Below are 15,846 nucleotides of genomic sequence, written 5' to 3' on the forward strand. Positions count from 1 at the left end.
GTGGAAGTCATAGCCCCCATAGTGTAAAGCCATGATCTTGCCAAGATTGCTGTATAGGGCAAGTAAGCTTCTACCATAATAAAGTTTACATTCACTACCTCCTTTCCTGTCCAGACAAGTGACCTGATCATACCCTTGGGAACAATATTCTTCCCATCAAAACCGACCAAAGGGACATCATACTTGCTAAGGTCTTCAAGTTTCAATCCCAGGCCTTTAAATAAAGCTGGATACATGATTTCAGCCCCACTTCCCTGGTCTATCATTACCCTCTTGACATCGAAACCCGTGATTCGCAAGGTTACCACAAGTGCATCGTCATGAGGCTGGATTATTCCCTCCTTATCAGCCTTAAAGAATCCCATAATTAGCTGCTCCTGCATCTTGATTTTCTTAAGTGGCCCACCTTCCTCATCCACTTTTGATTATAGAGATATCGTCATTACCCCACTAATAAAGCCGGGCTCCTTGGGGCCACAAAGATGACATTGATTATTCCAAAGGAAGACCAAGGGACATTACTTCTCTGAGAACCTGATGTTGGCTACTCTCCTTGGGCGGCAGGCTGGTGCAAAAATTGCTTCAACTTCCTAGCTTTGACCAATTGGCCAAGAAAGAGTTGCAATGTCCTGCAATCCTCTATAGTGTGACCTCCATCCTAATGGTACTAACAATAAAGATTCTGTTTCTTTTGGTGGGGTCTCTTCCCATTTTATTGGGCCACTTAAAGTAAGGTTCATTCTTGATCTTTTCCAGCACTTGGTAGATCGACTCCTTAAACACTAAATTCACCATTTGGGGACTTATGGGGTTATGGGGTGCCTGGTTGAAAAACTCTCTCCTCGGATGGCACGATTCGTACTGGTCAGCCCGATTATCTCTTCGATTGGGTGTAAAAATTCTGGCCTTCCCTTTACTTTGATTCTGATTGTCCTCAACCCTTTTATGCTCTTCAATTCGATCCATTAATTGGTGCATGCTCCAAGGAAGCTTCATGGTAAGGGACTTCCAAAGGTTAAAGTGTGTAAGAAGACCCACCTTGAAGGTTTTGACAGCTACATCCTCAAAATCCCCATCAATTTCATTGTAGAGCTCGCAGTATTTATCGGAATAGTTTTTGAGGGTCTCCCTTTCTCTCATATATATTAATAGCAAAGACTCTAAAGGCCTCGAAACTCGATTGCAAGTCACAAACCTTGCTCTGAATGCCCTCGTTAGCTCCTCATAGGAGCCTATCGATCCTTCCTCAAGTCCATCAAACCACCTTATGGCAATAGTGTCGAGGCTCAAAAGAAAGACTTTGCACATCAATGCCTTGTTCTTAGAATGGATGGTCATCCTTTGATTAAAGTGACTCACATGTTCGACAAGATCTGTCTTGCCAATGTATATTGTGAAACTAGGCTGATTGAAGCACCAAGGGAGCTCAGCCTACTCAATGCGTCTAGTGAAGGGTGAACAAGATATTTGAAGGAGTGCCTTTCCCATGGCGTCATTTCTCATGTTTCTCCGTTGTGGAGTCCTAAATCTCTTGTGGTGGTACCTCTCACTAGAAGTGTAATGGGATGATGATGTAAAAGACTCGTTGGGTGGAGTTCTGCTTCTTCATCAGTAACTTCTATCGTCCTCAGAACTAGAACTCTAGCATGGGGTGGGGGTCCTCTCCTTCCTTATCTGAGCCTTGCGATGAAGGCGTCTGCGTAACTGATCCACTTTCCTCTTGAGGTTGTATACATCATACGAATTGTGACTAGCATGATGCTGACTAGTATGATCCAAGTGTACAAATGGAGCTCTTTGACTGTGTGTAGGCCATATCATGGTCCCTTCTTCATTTGAGATTTACAAATTTGTCCCTCCGCTAGGACCCAACAGATTCCAGAGAACCACTTCTTCTAAGGTTGGCCATCCTGAGAAGACTTTTGCCCAAGGGTACTTAGGTGATAGTTCCCACAGACGGCGCCAATTGTGACAGGATAAAATAAGTCAAACTTGCTTTTTTCCTCATACAATTAATTTATAGAGGTGGGATGCCAATCAACCTTTGATACCCTTGTTTAAGTGAACTAAGCTAGAAATGAAAGGAGGATAAATGCTAAGTATGAGACATGAGAATTGGATAACAATATCCTCGGGTTGCTAATATTATGTTCCTCAAAATTGGTTCAAGATACAGATTACACTCGTTCTAATATTACAATGACGATTCTCCATTTCTCTCTTTCCTCAGATGTTTCCTCCCCTCTTCACAGTGGCCTCTCTACCTTATATAATCTCCCAGGTTGTATCTTGGCCTTCCACTTGGAGGGTTATGGTTCATTTCCCTTAATACTTGTCCCATCAGGGCTTCCCTAGAAGGTTTCTACACCAGGTTATGAGTTGTGATGACACTGTTTAGGGGTCATTTCCTCATTAATACAGCCAGCTAAGTGGGTTCAAAGTATTAAATGCGGAGGTGATGGGTATTTATCTGCATTCTTCCCTTTCTTACTTGACAAATCTTCCTCCTCTTCCTCAATTTGTGCCTGATAGTCTTCAAAACTGGTCCTCAGCCCTTTCGAGGACACTTCAGTATCCTCGGGGTCCTCGAGAATTGTAGTCTCCTTATGCTTGTGATGAGTTGTTTATATTTTTCCAAGGACTTGCTGTCAAGGCTTTCTGAGGTCTATTCTTCCAACATTGGCCTTCTTTTACTTGTCCCTGTTCTTGGGTTCTCGTCCCCCCACAATATATATGTAATTGAATAAAATTTTAACTATATTATATTAGGTTTATTAATTAACTTCAAACACCTAGTTGCATTGATCTTAAATATTCTTGAAAAATATGACATTATTTATATTTTATTGGTCTATGCAATTAGATGCTTAAATTTTTATTTATTTATTTATTTAAGGGGATTTTTGTATTTAATTTAAGAACCTAATGTTTTGCACCTAAAGTACTATACGTCTATATCTAAGTTTTGTATTATGTTTTCTCATCTAATTACTTTTATATAGTGATCAAGATCGGAGTTGATTTTATGGGAGCAAAATTTATAAGCAATGCACACATGCACACACGTGCATTTAAGTAATTGAAACCAATGTAAATAATAATAATAATAATTCATTTATATGAATACTAAGCAATATTTTTTTTTCAAAATTCAACTAATGATTCACAAATGAATTTTTATAGCTAGATAAACCTCATAGCTCATATGAATAATGATATTCTAATTGATATATATACTCATAAAATTATCCAATTGTAACATTTTGAATTCTACTCTATGAACATATATATACGCTTGAAATTTTAGATTTTAGCTTGAAACAATAGCATACTTGGGAGTTTATTATGTAATTATTTTTATATTTTATTAGTTACACACAAATGTTTTGGAAAACCTTTCTTTTCATATATGACAAAGACACTAAAGCTCTCTAATTCCTAATTACAAAAATATAATTGCCCTTTTATTCAAAAATAAAAACACAGTATCCCTGGCCTAATTCTCCAAAAGCAGAATAATGAAAAGGGAATTTGTTTTCAAAGGAAAATTATTAGGTACTCTTGGAGTATCATAAATGCATACTCCCCTCTTTCACAAGAATGGTGGGTTGCACCATGAAATTAATTAGTGAAATCCACCATTTATGTGAGATAAGGGAGTACGCATTTATGATACTCTAGGAGTACACAATAATTTTCCATTTTCGAAAAATGAAAAATGAATTTGTAAACTATCAGGGAAAAACCAAAATCACAAAGTTCTTTTGGGCATGTTTGGTTAGCTGAAAAAAGCACTTTTTTTTTTTTAGTTTTTAGTGGATCCCATCACTAAAAAATTAGTTTTGTACTAGCATTTGTATTTAGTTTCCATTTTTAGTAGGGTAAAAGTTGGATTTGAGTGAGAAAAGTTTTTTTTTTTTTTTTTGACAAAATTTAGCTACAAAATTTATTATAGTCTTAAGTTACAACTTTACTCAGTATCTTTTTATTGAAGGTAAATTTTGACAAATCCATCATTGGATTACATCTTCTTATATCTTTTATGCTTGCAAAATTTCTAAAAAATTAGAGATCAATAGCTATATCATCAATAAATTGTTTAAATTGTAAATTTTTGTAGTTTAAAATTACAAATAAAATATAAGTTTATAAATCATATAGTAAATAATATCCGATTAACACAAAATTTGACATGCGCATTAAAAGCATAAAGAATATGCAATTTTTAGATTTTCAAAATATAGAGTAATTTTTATTTTATTGAGTAAATTGTAGTTTTAAGTTGCAACTAATTTTGTAACTAAATTTTGTCCTTTTTAAAAAAAAAAAATGACCAAACTTTTTTTTTTTTTAAGAAACCAGACCCCAGGCCTGGGAATTTATTCAAAAACTAAAATCAATGAACATCACAAAACACAAGAGGAGCAATGTCAGCAGGAAGGTCTCCCAACCAAACATGTAACCCCACAACTAAACTAGCTTTCTTAGCTAAAGCATCAACGGCAGAATTACACAGACGACTAACTAAATTAAAATAAAAAAACTGGAAAGCAAAAACTTGAATATCATCCAGAACATTCCCATAGCAAGTGAGCTCACCCAACCCATACCTAAAAGCATCAATAACAACAGTTGAATCCCCTTCAAAAACCACTTGGGAAAGGCCAATCTCTAGCGCAAACTGAACAACTTTAAGCCAAGCTAATGCTTCCAACTCAACCACTGAACAACCAAGAGAAATGGGAACAGAGATCGCCCCAACAACTACACCACTACTATCATCAGAGTAAGGTGTTTCGATGGTTGTCTAGGCACATTACTATAGTGTTGACTCCTGTCACATGCTTGGACGTAGGACTTGGCATCTGCTTGCATTGATGGCCAATAGTATCTTACGTAAACAAGTTTATGGACAAGCGAACTTGCTCCTAAATGGTTCCCACAAGCTCCTTCATGTAAATCTCTCATGATGTAGTTGGACTCGTCTGGAGTTAAACACCTTAGGTAGGACTGAGAAAAATTCCTTTTATACAAAACATCATCTAAAAGAACAAACTTTGCTGCCTTAACTCTATGCTTTCGAGCTTCTTCTTTATCTAAGGGGGGTAATCCGTCTTTTAGATAGGACATGATTGGTGTAGTCCAATTAGCTTCTCTGTCTATCTGTTGTACTTCAAGAACATCTATACATGTAATGTATTAGACTTTGATCTGATCATCAACAAAGTCATCCATAGAGGCTGCTTTGGCTAGACGGTCAGCTTCTACGTTCTCCTCCCTTGGGATTTGCTGGAACTTTGCTGTTGCGAAGTTTTTTATGCATTGTTTGGCTTTGCTCAAGTACTTCTTCATTTGCTCTCCTTTAGCTTCACAAGTTCCATTCTTTTGTTCTATGATCAGCTGCGAATCTCCTTGGATGACTATTGATTCAGCTTCCAATGTCTTAGCCAAATCCAGGCCTGTGATGAGAGCTTCATATTTAGTTTCATTGAACTATTGGTGTATTGCATATTCTAGATGATCCCTTTCAGGTGATTGCAAGACTACTCCAACCCCTCATGCATACTGGGTAAACAAACCGTCTACATAGACAATCCATTCTTTTACCCTCTTGTTTTCACCCTACTCATCGTGAGCTAGAGTGAATTCTATAATAAAGTTTGCTAGTACTTGAGCTTGTATTGCTTCCCTTGGTCGATACCTTATTTTCAAACTCACTGAGTTCAATTGCCTATTAAACTAGTCAGCTAGTTACTTCTAGCTTGTTTATGGACTTCTTGAGTGAATGATCTGTCAGGACGTAGATGGCATAGGCTTGGAAGTAAGGTCTAGGCTTTCTAGCTGCTGTCACCAATGAAAAAGCTAACTTCTCCATTAGTGGATATCGTCCTTCAACTCCTCTCAATGCCTTGCTAGTATAGTAGAAAGGTTTTTGTACCTTCTCATCTTCTCTGAAGGGATACTGCTAAGTGGAGGTACAGTTCTTCATCTGGTTTAGACAGGCTTAGCAAGAGGGTGGTAATGAGAAACGCTTTAAGATCCTCAAATGCTTGCTGACATTTGTTCCTCCATTTGAATGCCTTCCTTAACACCTTAAAAAATGGCAAACATTTATCAGTAGCTTTTGAAACAAACCTGTTAAGTATGGCTACTCGTCCAATCAGGCTTTGCACTTCTTTGACGGTCTTTGGTGACTCCATATTCAATTTTGCTTGGATCTTGTCGAGGTTAACTTCAATCCCTCTCTATGTGACCATGAACCTAAGGAACTTTCCCGACGAAACACCAAAGGCACATTTGCTTGGAATCAACTTCTTGTTGTATCATCTAAGTGCAATATCTCCTTTGCGCTTTTGACTAGCATGTCATCCATGTACACTTCAATAATTTGTCCAGTGTGCGGACGAAACATTTGGTTAACCAGCCTTTGGTAGGTAGCCCTTGCATTTTTCAATCAAAGGCATTACTTTGTAACAAAACAAACCTTGGATTGAAATGAAGGCCGTATTCTCTTGATCTGCCTTATCCATCTTGATATGACTGTATCCCAAGAATGCATCTGAAACTTAGCAATTGATGCCTAGCTGTTGAATCTACTAGTTGATCAATGCATGGAAGAAGTTAACTGTCTTTAGGGCATGCCTTGTTCAAATCTATGAAGTCTATGCACATCTTCTGTTTTTCATTTTCCTTCTTGACCATTACTACATTTGCTAGTAAATCTGAATAATAGACTTCTTGGATGAACTTTGCTATGACTAACTTTTGAACTTCTTCCTTAATGGCATTATCTCGTTCTAGGACAAACACTTTTCTCTTCTGACGAACTGGCTTGTAAGACAAGGATACATTCAAACGATGTGTTATTATACTTAGATCAATCACAGGCATGTCTTCATGGCTCCCAATGAACACATCCTTGCTCTTCTTGAGAAAATGAGTGAGATCTTGCTTCGTCTTCTCCTTCATACTTGTTCTAATTCGTGTGAACTTCTCCAAGTCAAATTCGTCCAAAGGAACATCTTTCAGTACTTCAATTGGCTCAACAGTCTTCCTTCTTTATTTAATATTCATCATCGATAAACAATCGCCCATCTCTAGCATGGCTAGATAGCATTTTATAGTTGCCAACTAAGCTCCTTGTACTTCTCCTATGCCATAACTCCGTTGGGAATTTGACAGACAAACGATAGGTAGACGTAGCAGCTCTCTAATTGTTCAAAGTTAGTCATCTTAAGATGGCATTGTATGAGGATGAATAGTCAACAACGAGGAAGTTTACTTCCTTTGTAATCTATTGTGGTTAAGAACCAACCACTACAGGAAGGGAGATGGTGCCCACAGGTAGAACCTTTGTTCCTCCAAATCCTATAAAAGGAACAATCTTTGGATGAACTAGCTCCCTATCAATCCTCATTTGTTGGAAGGTTGGGTATTAAACGATATCTGCTAAAATCCCATTGTCCACCAGCACTCTTCTCGTTGTGTAGTTTGCGATCATCAAAGTGATGATGATTGTGTCATCATGAAGATGGTGTAATCTCCTAGTGTCTTCATCTATGAAGGTTATGGTTGGTTCATCAATCCTTGGCATCCTTGGTGGACAACTAGTAAGTGGGACGCTCTATACTACTCGGAGATAAGTTTTCTTTGATTTGGAAGACCTTCCTATTGACGTTCCTCCCATAATCACCCTTATTTCTCAAAGGGGGTGGACGAACTAATTCCTCTGTTCTGCCTTTTGGGGGTGGTCTCTCATCTTTGTGCTCTTGTCCAACAAAGTTCTTCAAATTCCCTTGCATGATTAGAACTTCAATTTGTTGTTTCAAGTCATAGCATTCGTTAGTGTTGTGACCATGGTTTCGGTGGAATCGACAATACTTGCTCTTCATCAGCTTGATAGGATATCCTTTCAACTTTTCTGGCCACTTCAAGGATGGGTCGTCCTTGATTTGCATCAACACTTGATCAAGTGAAGTGTTTAATGGTGTGTAGTTTGAGTATCATCTTGAGGACAATCCTACTTTCCTGCCTTCTTGGTCTTCTTTTCTTTCGTCTTGGCCTTCTTTGGATGAAGGCCTTGTTCTAGATGATGCGTATATCCAACCTTTGCTCGTTTAGCTTTCTTCTTCCGTTTAACAATGATTGCATCTTTAGCATTCATGAAGCTTTGTGCTGAGTGTATCAGCTCTGCCATTATCTGAGGCTCTCGATCATATAACTTGTGAATGAACAAATCTGAGGAGAGTCCATTATGGAAGGCCGCTAAAAAGATGTTGTCGTCCATTTTGTCTACCAATAAGGCTTCTTTGTTGAAACGGCCAATGAGACCGTAGGCTCTCGTTTTCCCCTATTCTATGTTCAACAGAATAGACGAAGAATGCTTATGTCTTTAGCCTCCAACAAAGTTGTTGATGAACAACTTGCTCAACTCCTAGAATGAAGTTATAGTATTTGGTAATAGTTTGTCAAACCATACTCTAGTCGAGCCCTTCAATGTTTTAGAAAAGGCTCTGCACATGATCTCGTCTAGACCTCCTTAGAGATGCATCTATGACTTGAACGTAGCAATGTGATTGTAGGGATCTCGTGTTTCGTCGTACGAGTCTAGGGTAGGCATCTTGAACTTAGAAGGTAAGGGATGAGTTGTGATTAACGCGGTGAAAGGAGAATCGGTCTTATGGATGAGGTCATCTATATGTGTTCTTCCTTCCATAGAGGCCCTCATTTCTCTCATGGTTATCTTCATCTGGTCCACTTCTCTCTCCAAGTATGGTACCCTCCATGTGACAGTCCCCTTTGACTAATCTTCTCCTTCAACTCCACTCTCCTTTCCTCTAGGTTTCGCCTAAACTCTTCCCAGTCTCGATAATGCTTTTTTCCTGTGGACTTCTCTGGTCAAGTCTTGGTTTTGCTGCTTCAGCTCTATAACTACAGCTGCCATGGATTGCAACTGTTACTGGACGAAGGTTGGTGGAGGATCTAGTATGCGATTTGGATGGCTTGAGGCGTCTCTGGTTTCAGGATGTTCTGGACTTGAGGTCATAGTCTGGACCATACATCCTTTTGTCTTAGAGAGTAAAGTGGCTAAAACTTCTTGCTTCCCACAGACGGTGCCAACTGATGATGTGTGAAATCGATAGGCCATATACTTCGAACTTCAATGGTGGAACAACAACCTGAAAAAGAATAAAAGACCATCAAAGGTGATCGGGATGAACCGGTCAAGAACCTTCTGACAGTTAAGTCAATTTCTCTCTACAACTCAAGTACGATAAGTTGATGAATAGTAGTGCGTACCTTAGTAATTGGTGAGGTTTGGTCCTTTTTATAGAAAGTTTGGAGTGAATCTACTTGTTAGGTGCCACTAACATTATGGAAGATGTGTGGACTTAGTAGGGAGAGCAGCGAATTTCGAGGAACTTAGCCCACGTCTCGGAATAGTGGATCGTGGTGTAACCATTCTTGGTTTGCAGAGAACACCTTAGAATTTACTAAGTGTTCATTGGTCGTCTATCGCCTCTTACTGTGTAGACAATTCGTCTTTCTTAGACGACCTTTCTCCTTGGTGTTACTTTCCTTCTTCCTTCTAGACCATTATCTTGGACAAACCTTATTCTTGTGGATGACTCATATGGACGATAAACACTTTAATTACCCATTAGCATTTAATTTGGTTGCTTATGTCATTTAAAATTAAAATATCAACACATGTCGACATGTAATTGGTTCTTGGGTATTCTTTATAATTTCTATTCATTGGCACTTGGAATATTTTCATTGGTCTCTAAATCATGACATCTTATTGGCCGCTTTGAACGTGCTATGTGGAATTGAAGGTATGATGTGATGAATTGTAATTGGCTATCAATTTTCCCTCTCACATGCAAGTCACATAATAGGTGCAAAGGTAGCACAATCAAAAGACCAAATTGTCCCCGTTTTAATCTCTTAAAACATCATAGGTCCCTCACACGTCTCACAATCAAGTCCCTCAGTCCTCGAATCTTCTTCCTCAGTCCCTTGCATCCTCTCAGGCTCTCGCTTCATTCCCTCACCCCAAAAACCCCTAAGACTAAAATTACCCAAATTGAAAAGCTAAACTCAATCTCTCCCTTAGTTCCAATTCATGTGGAGAATGGATTTGTGATTTTTTTTTTTTTTTTTTTTTTGTGCGTTTTGTATTAAAGTCCAATTCCTTGATTACTATTTTATTATCGGTTAGTCCTACTTCACAACAACTCAATTTCAACAAATTCAATATTTCCAAATATTGAAGCTTCTCCTTGAAAATATCAAAATGAATTCTAGAGAGAACATGTGAGGAACCTGTGATGTTTTAAAAGATTAAAATGGGGACGATTCGGTCTTTTGACCATATGCCACCTTTACAGTTGTCATGTGACTTGTAGTAAGTCTAATTTCAATCCAATTTAACAGATAAGTAAACCGTAAGTTTCTAAGTGTGAAATGGTAACAGGGTTAAGTGTGCATTCTATATTTTAGGAGAGTATATATACTATGAGGTATAATTTAGGAGGAGTAAATTGAAATATTTTCAAAATTTTTAAACTAGTGATCAAACATTCGAGCAATAAATAGTGTCTGAATAATTAGATGTAGACTGAAATACATGTTCACAATAATTTGATTCTATTCAAAAATATCTGTTTCAAATTTCCAATAATTTGGAAACTTTCTTTGCCTGAAAATTCAAAACTCTATTATTCTAAATATAAAAATAAATAAATAAAAAATAAAAAATAAAAAACAAAATTTTATCTGAAGAAATATATTTAGAAAATTCTACTAAAGCAGACCAACAAATAAAAAAGAAAGAATTATTTGTCAAGCTTCCACAAAAAACTGAGGATTTGAAAAATCAAAACTTTACACAAAGTAAGACGCATCCTGCAATATAGAAGTAGACTAGACAATCAAATTTACAGACACAAACTAAGGTAAAGCTAAGCTTAAAAAGGGGAGCCACAAGCCCTTACATTGTAGGATGCACTGACATCAATTATCCTTTGTGACTTAGAATGTATAGGTACGGACATGGACACGGACATAGGTACAGGTACGATATGATGACACAAGCAATTTATGAAAATTTATAACATCATATAACATATAGGACACCGTTACAATTATAGATGGCCATGGATAGGGTATGGATCGAGTATACCCATACCCTACCCGAAAAGTTTGCCCATGGATACCCGATTATCAATACTCATTAGTATCCATACCCAAATCTTACCTGAATATATTATCCATGGATTCGTGGGCGGCGATGAGGACGAGTGACGAAGTGGTAGGTTGGGCTACTGAGCGTCGATGATTTGACGCCGTTATCGCAGCTATTGATACCGCCAGAGCTGGCTTCGGCGTTTACTATTTCGCCAGAACCCTACAAGACCACCGTGGAAGTCAACCGCACGTCACAAACAACGTTCTCAACTCTCCATGGGGTCAACCACTCGACGGCGAAGGGGTCGCTGTTCGAAATGACGGATCCGAATCCTGACCTGGACCAGGACCCGATGGTCGTGGAGCCGGACAAGAAAGAGATTACCAATCAAGATGAGTCCGGGTCGAATCCGAAAAGATTGAGAAAAGACGATGAGTGTTGTGTGGAAATAGAAGTAGAAGAAGCCGATTTAGCACTTCGTAACAACGAGAACGACGAGTCGGCGGCGACGGCCAAGATCAGCGATTCACAAATGTGGTGGATTAGTGCTGCTATGACTGACCAAGAGACGTGCTTGGATGGGTTGGGAAGAGAAGAGAGTAGGTCAATAGCTCTAGTCTGGAGAGGCAGAGAGAGTGTGAGTGACGGTGAGAGAGATTTAGGGTTTTTTTTTTTTAAATACGGGTCAGGTTTGGATAATATCCATACCCTACCCAGTTAAGCTCTACCTATGAAGAACCGGATATTACCCGAAACATTTAGATCGGGTAGGATTGGATATCCATTACCCAATGGGCATGGTCATCCCTTACAATACAGATATGACACAGACACAACACATGTATAACACCCTAAATAAAATTTCCATGCATCCTAGTTTGTGACTGACATCTTCTAGCTCAACTAAACAACGTTTGTTTTAGGCTGTACCGCATACCTTTATTCTCAAAACACACAGAAATTCTTACCCCAAATGGTTTTTTTTTCTTTGTCTATATATGTTTCAGTTTTTTTTCCCCCTAAGAAGAAATTTTTAACAGACGAAGTAGGTAATTATGATGGCATAATAAAAAGAACTACTAAAACTATAAAGCAAAATATTTTTTTGATTGATATAAAGCGAAATTGATACTATTTACTCAGCATTGATTCCCAAGTCAACTTACATGTCCATTAAACAAAATATATCTTCTGTACTTTGCAAGCTCTTCAATAGAACTTCTGTACTTTGCAATCAGATCCCTGGTAATGAAATTCAAAATAGAAAAACATGAACACATATTGAGCAGGTAAAGCACATATCGCAACAAATTTCAAATACAAGTAACCCAAACGGGCCAAACCTCCTATGATTCAAAACTGCATGCTCACTTTCATCCAGCTTCCTCTTCTGACCATCAACGGTCTGCAAACAATACCCCCACAATTTCTTAAATTACACAAACAAACTCTCAATCCATAAAACGCAAGTTACAATATGAACTCCGTGACAATTTTTGATACAGCAAAATCTTTTAGGACACAGTGCCATACTTAAATTTATAACAATTCATAATAAATTAAGATCAAATATTTATAATAAAGTATGATCAAATATAAGACCCTGGTCATGAGTGCTTGCATGATGCACGTAATTGTGGGGTATAATGCGAAAATAAAAAATGCAAATTTTCCAAAGTTGGCTTTATAAGTCAAAAGCGAACGAAATAACCATGAATGATGGGCCATGGCCCATAGGGCCCTGCACCGAAAGGAAACCGCATGGGTCCATAGTGTTCCTCACATTATTCTTCTTTAATTAAATAAAAAATAAAAAATAAAAAATAAGTGCAATTATTGTGGTTTTCCTTTTAGGTTTTAACCAGTCATCACTGAACTCTTTGTAGTTTCAACTTTCAAGCATAGTTTTGAAACCCGAATTGAACCATATGGTCCAACTCAGTTAATCATGAACCGTTCACCAAAACAGTTCATTTAACTCCCAAAACTGGCATATGTAATTAAGTCAATGAATTGTGCAAATCGTGATCAATTCCACCCCGTTTTAAAAACGGTAGACGGTTCTCACAGTTCATATCAGAGCTTAAAAATGTGAAAAAAAAACCTTGGTAACAAAAAAGCAAAAAAAAAACCTTAGTAACTAAAGCACCTCATTATAGTCATTGTTAAAGCATCAGCATTAGTAGTGCTAAAAATTTAGTAATTTAACACTATAAAAAGTTACTTTATCATCTCACTTTACAAAACACACATCAATATCAATACAGGTTTTATTTTAGCATTCAAAACAACAAAATAATTTAAACAACACAACAAAATAATATATCTACTACGATAAACAACCAGCACTACCAATACAAAAAAAATAATATATCTTTTAATAAAAACTCTTTTTTACCATCTTAGCTTATAGCTATAGTGCACAGCTTTTGCTCCCTGATACAGCCGCCTTTTGCTATATTTTGACACCGTAAATTTGGCATTTTAATAAAATACCTACACCAATACTAAGAGCACTCACAATAAAGAAGATACAGTTGTTATAATGCTATTTTAACACCTTAAAACACCAAAAGTTTCTATAGGTTGCTATGCTAGATCTAAAATAAAATACCAACAGAGCTACTGGGCTGTCAAAGATAACAGCCCACTGTAGCTCATAACTTTAAAAAATATATATATTATTTTATATCTTTCTCTCTCCTCTCCTATTTTTATTAAAAAAAAAAAAAAAAAAACTCTCTTTCTTCTCGGACCAACCTGTTTCTCTTTTTTTTTTTTCTTTTTCTCCAAGCTTCTCATTTCTTCTTCTCCATATCTCTGCCTACCTCCTCTTCATTTTTTATTTTTATTTTTAATTTCTTAAGCTATGGCCAAAAATATCTCTCTCATTCTTTTATTTTTTTTCGTTCTTTCAATTTTTGTTCTTTATTTTGTGGTGGTGATGGGTTTTGTGCTGTTGTGGGTGGGGTGGTAATGGGTTTTGTGGCCTGTTGTGGGTGTTGTTGTGATGGGTTTTGTGGCCGCTTGTGGGTGTGATGATTATGGGTTTTGTTGGTTTTGGTTGTGGTGGGTTTTGTGGCCGTCTGTGGGTGTGGCTGTGATGGGTTTTCTAGATTTTTTTTTTTTTTTTTTAATTTTTTACAGTGGTCGTGGTGATGGTAGTGACTGGCAGTGGGTTGCAGGTTGTGGTGGTTTTTTTTTTTTTTTTTCCCTCTCTTTTGTGGTGGTGATGAGTTTTGTGCCAGTTGTGGGTGTGGTGGTAATGGGTTTTGTGGCCGGTCGTGGGTGTTGTTATGATGGGTTTTGTAGTGTTTTTTTTTTTTTTTTTTTGGTGGTGGTGGCTGGCAATGAGTTACAGGTTGTGAATTCTTGTTTATAGTTGTGGCTAGTTGATACAAAGAACCAAAAAGAAGTAGCAGTATAAGAGTAACTTAATCTTCAATAATCTTTCTCAAAAAAAATCCTTTTACAAAATCCCTCCAAATAGAAAAGGAAAAACTAAAAATTTTCTCTTACACAGCTGTAGTGTCCACACTGTAATAACTCAAAAGTTAGCCTCCACAAGTCGTCTGACGCTAGTCACAGCTTTAGTTCTTGTGTTCTGCAGCCTCCAGTCGACGACCGGTGATCTAATCTCTCCAAATCACGCTGGGATCTCTCTTTCTCTTACTGTTCTTGTTTCTTGGCTGAGAACTCTCATTTGTTTGCTGAAGACTTGGAAGTCCATCTATTTATTTGGGAAAGTAGTTTCCCCTTTCCACACTCCGTCAAAGACCACAAAAAAAAAAATCAGATTTTTATTAATATTTGGTAAATTTAATTTTTAGTTTTGTTGATATTTATGTACCACGGCAGCTTTGGACTTCGTCAACTCACCTTTTTTATATTTTAGTAATATTTCATGTTATATTTAAATTTGATACCGGTGATTTATTATCTATTTACTCGGTAACTCTACCGTACTCATTTTTGGGAACGGACTTATAATGTTACCAAAATATCATGTCCATCTTGCGCAGTATTAATGTTATCTGGTTTCTCAAAAAAAAAAAAAAAAATTGTTATATGTGAATATACTTTTCTCATATTTGATAGTTTATTTATTTTACCGCCGGCCTGATGGCTATCCCGTCTTTTTAGTGACCTTCAACTCAGTCTGAGTCCTTACATAAACACTTACCAAAAAAAAAAAAAAAAAAAAAAAGATAGTTTCTTTATTCATACTAGCTAATTTGTCACCCTTGATAATTGTATTATCATGTTAGGTAGTATCAATATCATATTTGATCATACTTTTATTATATTCGATGGTATCCTAATTTTTTTCTCACATGTAATGGTTCTATCTTCACATTATGTTATACCAACATCATATGTGATTGTACTTTTTTCACATTTAGCTGTCCTTTTTTCTTCACACATTTGATGGGTTCCACTATCATATTAGGCAGTACCAATATCACATTTAACTGTACTTTTGTTACATTTAGTGATATTATAATTTTTTTCTCAAGTTTGACAATTCTATTGTCACATTGGCCAATACCAACATCGCATGTGACTATACTTTTATCATCTTCGGTAATTCCTTTATTTTTTTTCTCACATTTAACAGTTCTATCCTCACATTATACAATACCAACATCACA

The 15,846-nt window shown here is 37.1% G+C and overlaps 1 protein-coding gene across 1 annotated transcript in view; it reads right to left on the reverse strand.

Annotated features, from left to right (window-relative positions):
• LOC126725104 (protein ACCELERATED CELL DEATH 6-like) overlaps nucleotides 1–14,774 on the reverse strand; it is a 51,296-nt gene extending 36,522 nt beyond the window's left edge. Inside the window, exons 1-3 of the mRNA XM_050429619.1 lie at nucleotides 14,714–14,774; nucleotides 12,538–12,599; nucleotides 12,361–12,436 (exon numbers count right to left, since the gene is read on the reverse strand). The gene's annotated coding sequence lies outside the window, so the exon portion shown is untranslated. The remainder of the gene's footprint in view (nucleotides 1–12,360; nucleotides 12,437–12,537; nucleotides 12,600–14,713) is intronic.
• Nucleotides 14,775–15,846: the final 1,072 nt, after the last annotated feature.

This window comes from Quercus robur, chromosome 5 (genome assembly GCF_932294415.1).
Source record: "Quercus robur chromosome 5, dhQueRobu3.1, whole genome shotgun sequence".
NCBI classification, from domain to species: Eukaryota; Viridiplantae; Streptophyta; class Magnoliopsida; order Fagales; family Fagaceae; genus Quercus; species Quercus robur.